This window comes from Papaver somniferum, chromosome 7, assembly GCF_003573695.1.
Source record: "Papaver somniferum cultivar HN1 chromosome 7, ASM357369v1, whole genome shotgun sequence".
Lineage (NCBI taxonomy): Eukaryota > Viridiplantae > Streptophyta > Magnoliopsida > Ranunculales > Papaveraceae > Papaver > Papaver somniferum.
Window position 1 is genome coordinate 258923602 of NC_039364.1, and position 16276 is coordinate 258939877.

The following is a 16276-nucleotide window of genomic DNA, read 5'->3' on the forward strand; positions in this document are numbered from 1 at the left end:
GTTAAAGCCTTTTATGTCATATTTTGATGGAAGAAAGGATAAAACTTTTGTTTACGAGGATTATGTCTATTGTATGTCATTGTGAAAATAGTGATGGAAAATAGGATGAATCCTTGTCTATTCTGCAGTATTTGGTCGATCTCCGATCCACATTTTTTTGCATATACTGTGTTTGTTCCATAAGGTTTCTTATGTTGAGCATAACCGACCGAGTTGATCATTCTCTTACGGTTCACTTAGTTGTTGCTCCGTAAGGTTCCCTATGTCGAGCATAACCAATTAAATTAATCATTCTCTTTTGGTTAATTTAGTTATTGCTCCATAAGTTCTCTTATGTTGAGCATTTCCGATTAAATTAGTCATGAGTTTTCTTGTGGTTAATTTAATTGAGTATTTTTGGATTCAAATTCATATTCGTATGTGATTTGTTATGTCCAAAGAAATCCTTCTTTTCTTGTGAGATTAAGGTCGCTCTTGTTGTTCTTTCGGGAATGACATTTTACAGGGGAAAGTTCTTAATTGAACTTGTGCTTAATTGACAAATCTTTGTGGGGAGTGCGTCTGTGGAATATTATAGGGGTTATCTTGTATCTTTATAAACTCCTTGATGAAAGCATTTAGCTTTGGCTTTATGATTTCATCTAAAAAGTTGATATGTCCTTGCTTTTGGTCATGAAATGTCTCTATGGAAATTTCATTAGGATCCCACTAGTTTTCGTACCTTTGCCAATTTCATTGACAAAAAGAGGGAGAATTAATGTGTAGTTCACACTACAAATACATATGGTTTTAGGATCATTGTGTAATGGGGAGTGGTTTCCATGTGAGATGGAGTATTGACTAAGGGGGAGTGATACATATCACCATAGTATTGTTGTCGAAGTTGTGATACAATTGAACTTTGATACTGTGTAATAATACTATGACACTGTGCAACAATGATTGAGAATTCTTATTTTCTCATTGTTATAGCTACGGATTTTCAACAACGATGATGCTAAACTTACAAGCTTTGGAATCATTGGAGTACTTGTAAGTGACGAAGATTTCGAGTAATATTGAAGAACCAAGGAGATCAGACATGTGGAAGGGAAGCTACAAAGTTTATTTATTTATTTTTGTATTCCATATGTATTGATAGTTTTTTCACTAAAATTGACAAAGGGGGGAGATTATTAGAGCACTGCTCGGTCGAACTCGCATGTTGCTATCTCAAGCATGTTTGTCAATGTTAGTGATCAAAACTATAAGTCTTGATTTCTAATCTACTATTAGCTAAGTCTCGGACTAGGATAGAAAGTGTAGTTGAGCTCAAAACTCCATGGAGATCATCATACAAAGATGAAGAACCGTTCAAGGAACTTGGGGAACTTCATCGATTATAAGGTATGTTGAGACTTGAACTTATCTATCAGTCAAAAGTCTATCTACTCTATCTCCTATCTTGAGAAAAAAGTCATATTGCTATATAGACTATGATTATACACATTTGCTATTTCGAGTCGAGTTTATCTCGCTTATCTATTTCTCGAAATATGTGTTGGTAAGCTTTCGCTTTGGCCAAGTTCATTTTTACTAGTGACGAAAGTCATATTAGTTTCAATTACTTGAAAATGGCTTTGACGAAAAATGGTTTGTGAATAAACACCAAAATAACGTCCTCTAAGAATTTTCAATGATTGAAATGAGAGTTTAGAATATATAACCTTGGAAGGATATAAACATTGTGTGGTAACACATATGTGTGTAAGTTCTTATTCCTTGAACCACAGTATGCGTACTTTGCTTCTCAGGAAAACCAGAACTAAAGTCCGCGTACCAGTACGCGCACCACCGGAAATTCATGTCCCGTGAAAATCTGCTGGAATTTGTGAATTGAAAACAAACTTATTCTGGGTACTTAAGTCCGCGTACCAGTCCGCGTACTTAGGTTAGTTATTTTCTAAAAACGGTTATTCGTGAACCCAAACTTATATAAACTAAAGTATGCATAATTACAAACCTTGGATATAAATTTCATGAATTGATTCGAGTGAATCAAATCGTTTTTTCTTCGATTGTGTCTTGTATACTTCTATAAGATCTAAGCAATTGAACAACTCTCTAACTAGTTCATTTGAGTCATTTGAACTAGTTGTGGTAAAGAAGAATATGGTTGATATGAAAGTGCTCATATGGCACCATTTAGTTAACTACTGTTGAAGCAACTAAATGTACATGTTTGGGTACGGTTACACAAACCTAAATAAACGTGCATTTCATTTGTGTGTAACAAGCTAAGTTTCGATCTAACGATTGAAAGATATTATCTTGAATCTAATCAGGTTATCATCTAACGGTGAATATTGAATGCTTTGTTACTAAGCTAACATTGATTGCAAACCCTGATTTAAAAGTCTATATAAAGGAGAACTCTAGCAATTGGGAAACCTAAACCCCACACCTCCTGTGTGATACTAGTTGTATTAGCTAGGGTCGGTTCTCCTTTAACCTTAGGTTTCTTCTCGAGACCTTATAGGTTAACGACTTGAATACTTCATTGGGATTGTGAAGCCAGACCAACTATTTTCTCTGTAGTTGTGTGATCTGATCTTGCTGTTTCTATCGTATTTGAGTACAATCGTAAGATTGGCTTGAGATTGATTTCTCTGATATGCAAGATATAAAAGAAGTCACAAACACCTTCGTCTCATCGTTTGTGATTCCGCAATATCTTCTTTCGCTAGCCGATTAAGATTATTGTGAGATGATTGATAATTCTAGGCTGTTCTTCGGAAATATAAGTCCGGGTTATCGATTCGTTCCTGTTCACCTTGATTTATCAAAAGAAGGAACAAAAACTCGTAGGTATTTCTGTGGGAGACAAATTTATCTATTACCTAGAGTTTTCTGTGTGATACAGATTTTTTTATTAAAGTCTTCGACTTTGGGTCGTAGCAACTCTTAGTTGTGGGTGAGATCAACTAAGGGAATCAAGTGCGTAGTATCCTGCTGGGATCAGAAACGTAAGGAGCGCAACTGTACCTTGGATCAGTGTGAGATTGATTAGGGTTAAAGTCCAGACCGAAGTTAGTTTGTAGTAGTCTAGTGTCTGTAGCGGCTTAATACAATGTGTGTTCAATCTGGACTAGGTCCCGTATTTTTCTGCATTTGCGGTTTCCTCGTTAACAAAACTTCTAATGTCTGTGTTATTTCTTTTCCGCATTATATTTTGTTATATAATTGAAATATCACAGGTTGTGCGTTGAATCAATCAATTGGAAATCCAACCTTTTGTTGTTGATTGAAATTGATTGATCCTTGAACATTGGTCTTTGGTACCGTTCAAGTGATTTCTCTTGTAGTCAATAAGACTCGCAGATTTCTATTTGTTTGAGTAAGTACTGAATCGAGAAAGTGAGATATAACTCTTTGATATACTTTTAATAAGATTGAGTCTGCTTGTCTAGTTGATTCTCTTAAAAGTATATTGGAGTTAGTCCATACAGATTGCTAAGCGAAATATTGGGTGTGGTTGTTAGGCCCCCGCTTTTTCAATGATCACTACAAAAAAGAGAAAATGTGGTATTATTAAATGTGAGTGTTTGTTTCATCTAAATGCTAGTTCTGATAAATTTGAGAAATGGAATATTCGAGTTCGTTGCGGTATTCACAATCAACAAATTCCAACTACATTTTACTGGACATGCGTATGCAGGGAGGGTTGGCGGAAAATGAAAAGTTGCATGTTCTTGATTTGACAAATAGTGGATGTCGACCTCGGTAAATTCTTACAAGTATCAAGCATAAAAATCGAAAGAATTTATTCAACCATGAGAACCATTTACAATGCAAGACGTAAACTAAAAATATACGCAATGCACGGTAGATCATTGATGCAACATTTGTTCAAGTTAACTTAAGAACACCATTACGCGGTTGAGTATAAGCTTGATCCTATAATAAACAAGGTAATTGTTCAATATTTCGCCCATCAGGAGTCCTTAAAGTTGGCACAATTTTTTCATGAGTTTCTTCTATTGGATTGCATTGCACATGTAAAACTAACAAGTATATTTTACCTTTATTTGTATCGCATATATTAACGGGGGCAACATTCACGGTTGAAGTAGCCTCTACGAGCCTTGAAAAATAAGAAAACTACATTTAGGCTTTAAAGTGTGTCAAACGACTATACAAAGAGAATGAGATTCTATCAGTTTTTGTGACAGATTGTGAAGTTGGTTTGATTGGAGGAATTAAACATATGTTTTCCACATCGTCTCATCTACTTTGTGCATGGCATATATGGATGAATGTATACGCTCACGATCAAAAGTTTTCAAGCTCAAGTCTACAACAACTAATGATGAAGACAAAACGAAAAATATTGATACCATCATAACCCAGAAAGAAGCAATGAGGAAACTAAAGGAAAACACAAGACCAAAAAAGAAGGAACTTAAAAGGTGGTATGAGGCATGGCAAGATATTATTAAGTCACTGTCCGAAGAGGATTACCAAGCAAATATAATTAAGCTTATCTCTACATGGGAGCCGACATACAAGGATATTGTAAGGCATGTTATTAAAACTTGGTTAGACCCATATAAAGAGAAGTTTGTTTCGGATTGGACCAATAACATTGAACATTTCGATAACGTTGCAACAAATAGAGTTGAGAGTGCTCATGCCAAGTTACACTATACTTATGGAACTCGTGTAGCACTTTCGCAAATTGCTTCCTTCGTACGCATTGTTCTTACGAGAATGAACGTGTTCATGTTGAGTCTGAGTTTGAGAGAAGCAAAACAACACAAATGCATCCTCATAGAGAGGTGGACTTATTCACGGAAATCCTTAATTTTGTCTCGATTAAAGCTTTGAAGATCATATATAATGAGATACCTGAGACTGTCGACAGTATAAATGTTGATATGACATGCAATTATTTGGCTCGTAAAATTAATGGGCTTCCATGTGCATGTGAAATACGTGCGTTGAGAAGACAAAGTCAAGTTGTAGAACTCGATACTATTGATCAATTTTGGAGGCAGCTGAGTAGTACACTTTTGTGTCCAAACCGGGGGACACTACCATCTGAAGAGACACCTGAGTTCTATGCAATACGAGATGCATAGGGACGAGCGACAAAAAACAAACAAATGAGAATGCGAGCCCAACTGCAACCAATTGCATTTCCAAACATTTAAGAGACGGAAGTGTCAGAAGTGCAAAGGGGGCGCAAGTCCAAGAAACAACTAATAAAAGATAGATCCGCTAAAGTAGATCCATCTTTCCACGAGCATTTCAATAAAATTATGGCTATTATGGCAAAACTGGGAGAAAAAAGGTATCGTAAAATGCCAGCAGTAGAAAAAAAAAGATACCAACTTAACTAATCCACAATGCTTGAGTCTAATGCCTTCGATAACGTAGCAATTCTCATTGCTACACATGAGATGCGATGGGAAAAAAATCGCGATAATCACGTTTAGTTAAAGCAACTGACTCTCAAAGTAAAGCATCACAACCCTTATACGTATTTGCGAGAGACGATGCTATGGAATATAGAATCAAGAGGCTATATGGTGTAAAAAAGTGTTAGAAGAATTAAATATAGGCATAAATAAAAATGGTTGGTTGGGAATGCCTGAGTTTGAGTTTATCATTGCCGAAGCTTTCGACAAGTTGTGGTGTATTTGAGTTTATAGTTTACTATATTTTTGTTGATGCTTGTATAAGACAATGATTAGTTGGTGTTGAAATGTTGTGGTCTAATACCCTAAGACTTCGATATCCATAAACGAAATTGTCGATAAAATCCGAAGTAAGATATAGGATACGGATATCCATAAAAAATATTCGAAATGTTATGTTCATGGATACGGATATGGGGACAATGACATATGTATCCGAAAAAATCCAATCCAAGTACTACATCGATATATACACATACCATTTATATGAATAATATCGTATTATATTATACTCCATTTCAACTTTCCATCTCCATACCTCCAATTCCATCTCCTTTCCCAAAGATATTATTAAGATTTCAATTACTTTCTAACTTCCATTATGCTTTCAATGGATTTTATAATTCAAATACCCATATTTTCATTTGCTATTCTTCTTTATCTTATTCATCGTTTTTGGTAGGAATATAGAATCTTACAAGAGAAATGTATCTCAAAATATTAGATTCAAATTGATTGCCGTTTGAGTTTTATTGAAAAAATAACGGAAATCATGTATGTGCATATAGGAGTGTTCATGGATCCTCCCTCCATATAAATTTTCCAAGATTTAATCTTTATGATAAGATTTATATAAATTGCAGTGTAAGCCCATTATCCTTATAATATTTAATCTTTATGATAAGATTTATATAAATTGCAGTGTGAGCCCGTTATCCTTATAATATTTAATCATCGATTTAAAAAAAAAAAAAATCAGTGGAAAATCTTGACATATGAGGGTCTTTTTATAATATCATCATGCTCGGTGGTTTGAAGGTCTGTTAAAAACTAGAAGGAGAGGAGTTCTGTAGCTTTGATTTTTGGTTAAATTTTAATGTCCAAGAAAGAATATTCACGATCCTGGGCAGATATGCGTTTTAAAGAATGTTGGCACGAACGGCTGAAGGATGTCACGAGTTATAGGCATTTTTTATAAATTTGATGATTTTTGATAAATCCTTACATGTACCACCGACTCCTATATTCCAAGACCTAATGAATACTGTTAAAATATAGCGGATAAGTTTAACCGTTATTGTTCAGTATCTTTACTAGAGCTGGCAAACGGGCGGGACGGGTCTGGCTTGTGACCAACCCGCGGGTTACGGGTTAATACAAGCCTGAGCTCGCGGGTTGAAATTCTTCACGGGTGGTCATTTATCTCATCCGTGCCCGTCCCGGGTAAAAATCGCGGGTTCACAGGTGCTCACGGGTTAACTGGTTTTTGTTGAGTCAACTCGCCAAAAAACGATTTTTGGGCTATTTCCGGCCACATTCAGGCCATCTCAATTTCACAAGCAAACTCTAAACTGCTCATTCAATTCCAAGCCATACCATTACTATTATTTCAATTCACAAGCAAAACTGTTGAATACGAATACCTGGAACAAGTAAATCATGGATCTGAACTAAAAACTGAACAACATGACCAAATCAAACAGAACTTGTATATATAATCATCACCAATTACAATCATACAATAAACTAAAACATGTGAAATTCAAAAAAATCCACCCAAATTACATCTCAAAACCTTAATCAAACCAACTAGAATCAGACCTAACTCCTAAGTCTAGATTCCTTTGAATTGTTTCCTTTCATTCCAATTGAAACAGGTGCAGGTGCACAACCAACAGTTGCAGAGACATTCTCGGAATCTACCATCTCAACATCATTATCCTCACCCTCACTACTCATAACATCATTATAATGTTCTTGCACACTTGACATCCTGGATAAAGACAAAATTACAAATACAACTGAAGAGCAACATTAAAAGTTTGTAACCAAATGACTTAAATCAGTTTGTTCATTCTAAATTACAATTTACCAACCAAGAAACCCTAGTGATTGCAAATAAACAAAAACCCAAACTCCATTCATGAAATTAAGCAAATAAATTGATAGAATTTCATCTAATAACCCAATAATATAACATCAAATTTCATCTTCTTACCTAGCCACAATCCCTTCTTAATTTCATCAAATTAAGTACAAAACTAAACTCCAAACAATCAATTTTTACACCTGCAAATAATCTTTCTATCTATGCAAGTATGCAACTAAATCATAACAAATCATGATAAAAAGAAGAAGAACATCAATACCAATCAATTCATCCTATACAAATCAATTCATGCTATACAGATCAAGATCGAAGACCTAGAAAGCAGACGGAGAAGACGAAAGAATTGTGTCTGTGAACTGAGGCTGCCGTTGCGGACGGAGAAGACAAAATAATTAGGGTATTTTCTGTTTTTATACCCATGGCAGGAGAGGAGACACATATAGTAAATGGGAGGGACACGCGGCAGAAGTGAATGTGCGGGTTAACGGGTTAACCCGTTGTTTTACGGTCCGGGCCGGGTTAACCCGTTTCTTGACGGGCCACCATTTCTCCAACCCGAACCCGGCTAGTTTAGAAACCAGCCGATCCGGGTTCGGATTTTCACGGGACGGGCACGGGTAAACCCGCGGGTTTCAGCTCGGTTGCAGCTCTAATCTTTACCACACCCGGTTGGTCCCGGTTAAATCCACGGGCCAAATGCTCACCCCTACAAACAGGATATGCACATTTTCTGACTAAGATTTCACCGAAACCCAGTGGGCCATACAGTATGACCATACTTGTAGATGATGAAGCCCAACTTTGTATCCACCTTAACAGGGATAGATACTACGAGCATACGAGTCTTCATAGAAAATATGGACTACTCTCGTCTCATTGATAACATTGTGAAGAAATCTAAATAACCTAGCAAAACAAGGTCTAATAATATTATATACTTGCATCCACAGACGAATAACTGAACGATGATTTTAGGTCCAGAACTTAAGTTATTCTTCCTTTGTCTCCCTCTCCCCAGGTACTCGAAATTAAACAGATTCAAAGCCATTAATTGTACTCTTTGTGTTTGTTCACTTTCTAGCTTATCTAGATCACCATTCTTCCTGTCATGTATGACAGAAAAAAAAAGTTCAAATGAGTATGTTTTCTACTTTACTCCTAACAAAGATTTTAACCAACTCTAACATTTTATAGCCTCAAAGGTACTGATCAGTGTCTTGCCCGCTTGATGATCCTCACATCTTGCTCCCTCACATCATGCTCCCCCCCCCCCCCCCCCCCCCCCCGGTTAGGATTTTTTTTCTTTCTCATTTCTTGATTCACCCCGTGGTTAGGATTTTCTTCCTGCCATGCATGATAGAAACATAACAAGTTCCGATAAATAAGTTTCATATTTAACTCCTACCAAGGTTTTAGCTTCTAATAATTAAACACTTATTACCTTCTCAAGGGAAACAATGTACTCATTGATCATTGTCTTTGCTGCAATTTCTTATGATTCATCCTCATTGTCAATGTTGTCACGATATGCCTGTCATGAATAAAAGATAAAATGTTCCCGTGAGGATGTTTCTTACTATACTCTTAACAACGGTTATCACTGCTATCAAATCATAGGACCCTAAAAAGTTCAAATATTTCAACAATTCCAACCATATAAAAACTGAAAAAGACAAGACACATTGAACAAATTACAGAATATTGGAAGCCCATGTGGAGTTCCAGCTTATTGGATTATAAAATAAGGCATATATAAAAAGCAATCACATACACAAATGAGAAAAATTATTTGAATACATACTTTGGTAATCTCCAGCACATATTTCTTTAGTTCTTCAATTTTAGCTCTTATAATACTTCTCCTCAAAAATAAAATAATCTTGAATTAAATATCAATTTCTTTACCGATCATCAAATACCACATGCATTACAGATAAAGATAAAAAAAAAAAAAAAAAAAAAAACAACAGATAGTAACACTCACTTGGACAGCCAAAGATAAACAAGAATAACAACAATCAACTACAGATGCATAATGGGAACAAATTAGAGTCAAAAAGAGAAAATATATAAGACAAAAAGAAAATCATTCACTGTAAAAAGGAAAGGCAAGTACGACTTTTTCATTTATGTACTAGATTTTGTGCTCGTGCTGCGCACCGGGCTGACCCGAACACCATTTATCATAATTTTTTATTTTAACCATATTTTTGGTTTGATGTAATGCGGCTTCGCCTGCACCTTTATGTATTTTTATTTGATTTCGTGGGGCTTCACCCCGCCCTGTTACGAAGGATTTTTTATTTGGTGTGGCTTGGCTTCGCCTCGCCCTGTTCCAATGTATGCTTAGGATTTTTAATTTAATGTGACTCAGCTTCGCTTCGCCCCGTCCCAATGCATGCTTGGCCAGGCTTCACCTCGCCCCGTCCCGACGCACGCTTAGAATTTCTGATTTGGTGTGGCTCGGTTTCGCCTCACCCCATTGTCTAGGATTTTTAATTTGGTGTGGCTCAGCTTCGTCTCTCCCTTTCCCAATGCATGCATAGGATTTTTATTTGGTGTTTCTCAGCTTCGCCCGTCCGGATGCTTATGGTGGTGTGGCTTAGGATTTTTGATTTGGTGTGGCAGGGGATGCATTTGTATTTTGGTGTAGCGGGGCGGGTATGTTTGGGGACCTATATTTTTTATTCGCAAAGTGGCGCTGGGGCAAAACCTAAAAACAGGCGGTGCACAAAGTCTTGCTTGTCAAATCCATGGCTAAGCCTTTACACATCTTCTTACCCAACATTTTGTGATTCTATAATTCTTACTGTAAAACAGTCCTTGCACAGATTCAAGATCCAGTCCTGGATAGTTTTGGTTACTATCATACATTTGATGCCAATGAGTACTTGGGTAACCAAAGGGAATTCCATGTTAGATGACGCTGGTATGGCCAGTATCTGGTAAGGTAATGTTGTATTCACTTAGTGTCTAATTTTCTGAAGGAAAAGGAAATGATCTCACAATTAAAAGGTATTTCCAATCAATTATCTAGATCGACTATCTTATTACAAACAGTACACATTTGTATGCTCCCAGAAGATAAAGTCTGGCGTGATCAAGTAGAGTATATTACTGCGAGTCAGCTTACTCAGATTCCTACAACTAAGTAAAGTTTCATATTTCAATCGAACAATTATGTTCCTAGGTGCCGCAATCTGCACGATTAACTATCTCTCAATTAAGCAGACATGGTATCTTAGGATGAAGCAATCCAGCTCTTTATCCATGAGCATTAATACAAACTGACTTAACAGTTTCTCCCCATTTTGCAGGCGATAATCGTATGGTATTAAACGTTAGGTCAGTGCAACGAATAGCTGGACTGCAGTTTACAACCACTGATGCTTGTGTAGCTGATGTTCCAGTGAAATGCTCGTATGTCACATTCTTAATTCGAACAACGGTTTTCAGAAGAAAGGAGAGTCAAATAAGAATTATAAGAAGTTTCTATTTGACTGCATTCTGCTGTGGTTATTGCATCTAATATGCAAACTTGACGTCTTTCAATGGACATGAAGCAACATTTCATTACCTGAAGCGCGCAGGCACCTGCCACTGCGTAGTAATATTGATAAGTGATTATAGGGTTGGAAACACTATCAACATTGATATTCTTAAAGTACCAATCCTTTGCATATCCGTTACCACCCTGTGAAAAAATAAAAACTACCGTCAGTGACTTTACCCAACACAATTATTATGGTTATGATAATTCATGGAGTTTTGTGAGCCTACTTGATATGTCTTGATCCGTATTCCGTTATGTGAACACTCGAGATCGAGATAACAAACAAATGGCTATTTAATGCTTTGGCCGAGGGTCCACCGACGCGTGGACCGAGCTAAAGCTCAAGGATGAGAACAATATCAAAGTAGTAAGATATTAGGTACCTGAACATAGAAAGTAGACCATAAATGTGAATTGCCGGGCATTTCATCCAAAAAAAATAAGCTCAAGTTCCTTCTCTCTAGTCACAAACATCAACCACCTGTTTGAGACTACATTTTGCTCTCGCTTCGATGTTTCTCACACAGCATCGTTGTATTTGATAATCTGAAGGCTTAGGATTCGGTCTTAACCTCTCAACCATGTTTAGAAATGTTGTGCTAGGAAGAAGTACTTCAACATGTTCTTATAACCAAATGAGAAAAATTCCTACAAATTTTGCTAACATGTTTAGCGAGTAAAGTCTTAGTTGCTTACTTGTGGATTACTGATGAAATTATTGTGCATTTCAAAAGCATTGGTACTAAACCTCCTAATACCATCTTCCCTATACAGACCATTCAATATCCATTCTATGAATTAACCCAGCAGATAAATCCAAAATCTTGTTCAATACATAAATCCAGAATGTACGCAGATAAATACAATAAGAAAAGTTAAAACATACAAAATGATGAAACAATGTCATCTGATTAGAGCTGGCAAACGGGCGGGATGGGTCTGGCTTGTGACCAACCCGCGGGTTACGGGTTAATACCAGCCTGAGCTCGCGGGTTGAAATTCTTCACGGGTGGTCATTTATCCTACCCGCGCCCGTCCCAGGTAAAGCTCGCGGGTTCACGGGTGCTCACGGGTGAACTGGTTTTTGTTGAGTTAACTCGCCAGAAACCGATTTTTGGGCTATTTCCGGCCATATTTAGCCCATCTAAAGTTCCTTTCCTACAACCTAAGTACCTAACATTCATCCAATTCATTTTTATATCAATTCAAAAACTCAAAATTACAAAACTAAACTAATTTTGCCTTTAAAGAAACACAGATACTACTATACTAGTCATTAGTAGTTTAGTACTTAAGTACTTTAGTTACAACTTACAGACTTACAGTTCATGAATCATGATGATATTTCCAAGTTTCCAACAATGAAAATAAACATAGTTTCCAACAATGAAAATAAACCTCCGAGACTGTACCATATTAATAACCACTTCCTGCACAAAATATATATTGTGTGGTTAATCAAAAAAGTGTGAACTGTCAAAAAAAACATCTCCAATCTCTTTTCTATGCAAATTGGAGACATTGGTAAGTGATAAATAACTGTCTGTCCAAAAAACATTCTCTTTGAGTTGCTCCAACTATTCAATATGAATCTGTAATTTCAAGAAAAAATAAACCAAGCAAAAAAAAGATTCAAGTCAAAAACATGGAATTTGCATAATTACCCCGCTTTATATTGAAGAAGTACGCATACTAACTAGACGCATAAGAACTTACTTCCTCCACATCCTCCACTGCCCCATCCTCCACTGCGTCAGGTTCAAATCCTAATACATCTTCTTCAACAATCACATTGTCCTCATCCATATCTTCTTTTCCTACATGGATAAAAACAACCAATGTTATAGATAAGAATTAGACATTCAATAAATACAATATTACTGATTTTCTTACCAATTCCATATTCCCAATCACGAGTTGTTATTAACGCCTCAGCATTTTCAGGTAATAAGGAACTGCGAAATCGATCAATCACCCTTCCTCCAATGCTAAATGCAGACTCCGATGCGACAGTTGAAATAGGAATTGACAAAATATCCCCTGCCATTCTTGAAAGTACTGGATATTGTTGTTCATGGTTCTTCCAATAGTTTAGGATGTCGAGTGAATTTAGACAACCTCTGTACGTCTCGCCAAGATATTCATCTAACTCTGACAAGTCAGTTAATACATTACCACCACGTTCCTGTGTTGCAACATATTCCTGCATGAAACAACCTAGAAGTGGGTGAACTATGAATATACGAGTCTTAAAAGTCTTAGAAACAAGCTAACACCATCACATATTATATCCACAGTTGAAAACAAGCTAACGCCATCACATATTACATCCACAGTTGAAAACAAGCTAAATCCAACAATGTAAAGCACTCATGTGACTGCACAGCAAAACAGCTTCATCGTCATAATGTGGCATTAAACTTACATCCTAAGGGATTTCACTGATTAGTAAAACCTACTCATGACCACAAACATGATACATCTTAGTTTAGAGCAGGAGGCAATATCTCTATATTGAGACATTCTAGAAATTTAACCAATGAATTAACACTAAAATAAAATTAGCCCAAAATATATAGAGAAAACAATTTAGGAAGAGAAATAATTACAGTTCACTAACAGCACCTAAACTCGATGTGCTACAGCTATGAGCTTTACCATCAACATCCAAACATGATAAAATGTACCGAAACAAATATCATATCCATTTTCCTAGATCCGAACATGATATTAATTGCCAAAAAAAACACAAAACCAAACAGAAATATGTGGATCTCTCTATCTTCTTAAAGAGTACATGAAATTAATAAGAAGATGAATAAACAGGAGGTACAAACAAACCAGTACTAGTGTAGTGTACTTGTAGATTGGTGCTACTTCTCCCGAGGCTGGAAGAAAAAGCAATGGTATTCTTCCCTGCAACCCAAACACACGATCAGATGGTGATTGTGTACAGAAAGAATGAAAATTACCATAAAAGATAAAGAAGTCAAATTTTATTTGATTTAAATTTACAAAATGTACTTACAGATTTAGGGGACAACCACTTATCCAAACTGCTCAAACCAAAATTTAAAGATTTCACTAGAACTCCAATCTACAAAACAAAAAGGATGCAAGTACAGCAGTAACAGCACTGGTTTAAATGTAGAAAAATGTTGGTAATATGAATGATACTTCGAAAAAGATAAACAAGATAAACAAAGAAAAACCTTTTGTATATGATTTCAATCACATCAAGCATGTTAAATCTCAACCAAAATTCAAACTAAACTCATTCAATTTGAAGCTCATACAATTAATATCTCAAATTCACAAGCAAACTCTAAACTGCTCATTCAATTCCAACCCATTACCCATAGTACCATTACTATCATTTCAATTTCACAAGCAAAACTGTTGAATACGAATACAACAAATAAATCATGGAAGTATGGAACTGAACAACATGAGTACATGACCAAATCAAACAGATCTTGTATATATAATCATCAGATTCATCACCAATTACAATCATACAATAAACTAAAACATGTGAAATTCAAAAAAATCTTAATCAAATCAAATTCAAAATCAAACAGAATAACAGATCTACTAAGAACAAGTCAAACTGAAGACTGAACTCAAATCGAATGAAAAAAAAACATCTTACATATTATTAATCGAACAGAAAATCAATTCACTCTTCACGAACCCAGAAAATCAATTCGTTGTTGTATTCCTCCGATCTTCACGAGCCCAGAAAATCAATCCGCTCTTGTATTTCTCTTCAAGACTTCAAACAATTTGTTATTCAAGCAGGCTAATCAAAAAATTTATATAAAGAAGAAAACAAATAAGAAAATATGATTACCTGTCTTTGATCTTTAGATGAATCTAATAATTTTTCTGTCACTTCTGTGAATCTGTGAAGTTTACTCAGGAGAGTAGGAGACTCAGCAGCGCTGCAGCAGGGTCAGGGAAGAAGAAAAAAAGAGGAAGAAAGAAGAGGAAGGCGAGCTAGGGTTTTTTCCTTTTATATGAAGAGGAACGAACATGTTACATGACACGTAACAGATAACTGTGTCATTGTGTGACACGCAGCAGCCTAAGTGGCAGTGGGTGCGGACCGAGCCGGGTTACCCGCGGGTTGCACGGGACGGGACGGGTTAACCCGTTTCTTCACAAGCCACTAATTATACAACCCGCGCCCGTCTTGTGTAGTTACGATCCGGGACGGGCACGAGTTTTCACGGGACGGGACGGGCCAACCCGCGGGTTTTGGCTCGGATTGCCAGCTCTACATATGATGTTACCATAGTTGAGTTGAGTGTGTTCTCCTCAAACCCTTGGAAGACTCAAAATAACGTTACACTTAACTACAACTGATGGCAGTGTCGGGATAGACTTCTTGCTTTCCTTGACTAAATCTCTGCACCACTGAAACTGACATGCCCTAACCCAACTCTTACAACACCTGTTTGTCTTTCTTTGCCTGTCTATAGTTTCTAATCAAGTCCTAGCTGCCTTGTCTTAGTTTCGAGAACCCATATAAAATCAGCACAAAAACTCTGATTCAATTCACAAAAACTCTAATCAAATTTCTTTCTAACCCTTCAATCAAATTAGCTGCCTTCAATCAGCACCTGTTTTTCTTTCTACCCCTTACTAATCAAATTTTTGATTCAATTCATAAAAACTCTAACTAAAGATTTCAGTTTCCAAAAGAAACTAAAATTAAATCCTATACAATTCTATATTCCTCAATTAAGAACAAACCCATCACTAATTACTCAGTTTATAATTCAATTTCACGTATATTTAAGAGTCAATCGAAAAACCTTAATTTATGTATAAAACAATTTTCATAGCCATTTGATAAGGAAACGACAATTAAATTATTTTTTGTAACTTGTTCATATTAGAGTACTTCTTTTGATCTAATCATCTTATTGTTTTTGCAAAATTAATTGCCCAACACGATAAAAAAAATACTTTTGAAACACCTGCTAAGCAAAACAAACGAAAATCAGCCTGAACAATTTAAAGACGTCTAGAGAGTATAATCAATCTTCCTACATCAAGTTAAAACTCAATCTGATTTTTTAAAAAAAAATTACAGATTTAACAATCTAGGGTTTCCCCATGTTTACCTTGTGCTTCCTTTCCTCTGCG

The 16276-nt window shown here is 36.1% G+C and overlaps 1 long non-coding RNA gene across 1 annotated transcript; it reads right to left on the bottom strand.

Moving 5' to 3' along the window:
- Nucleotides 1–14025: 14025 nt before the first annotated feature.
- LOC113293693 lies at nucleotides 14026–15372 on the bottom strand. The gene is made up of 4 exons (XR_003332471.1): nucleotides 14976–15372; nucleotides 14775–14897; nucleotides 14151–14219; nucleotides 14026–14038 (listed from the first exon to the last, which is right to left on the bottom strand). It is a non-coding gene; the product is annotated as an uncharacterized LOC113293693 (long non-coding RNA).
- Between the last annotated feature and the right edge of the window lie 904 nt (nucleotides 15373–16276).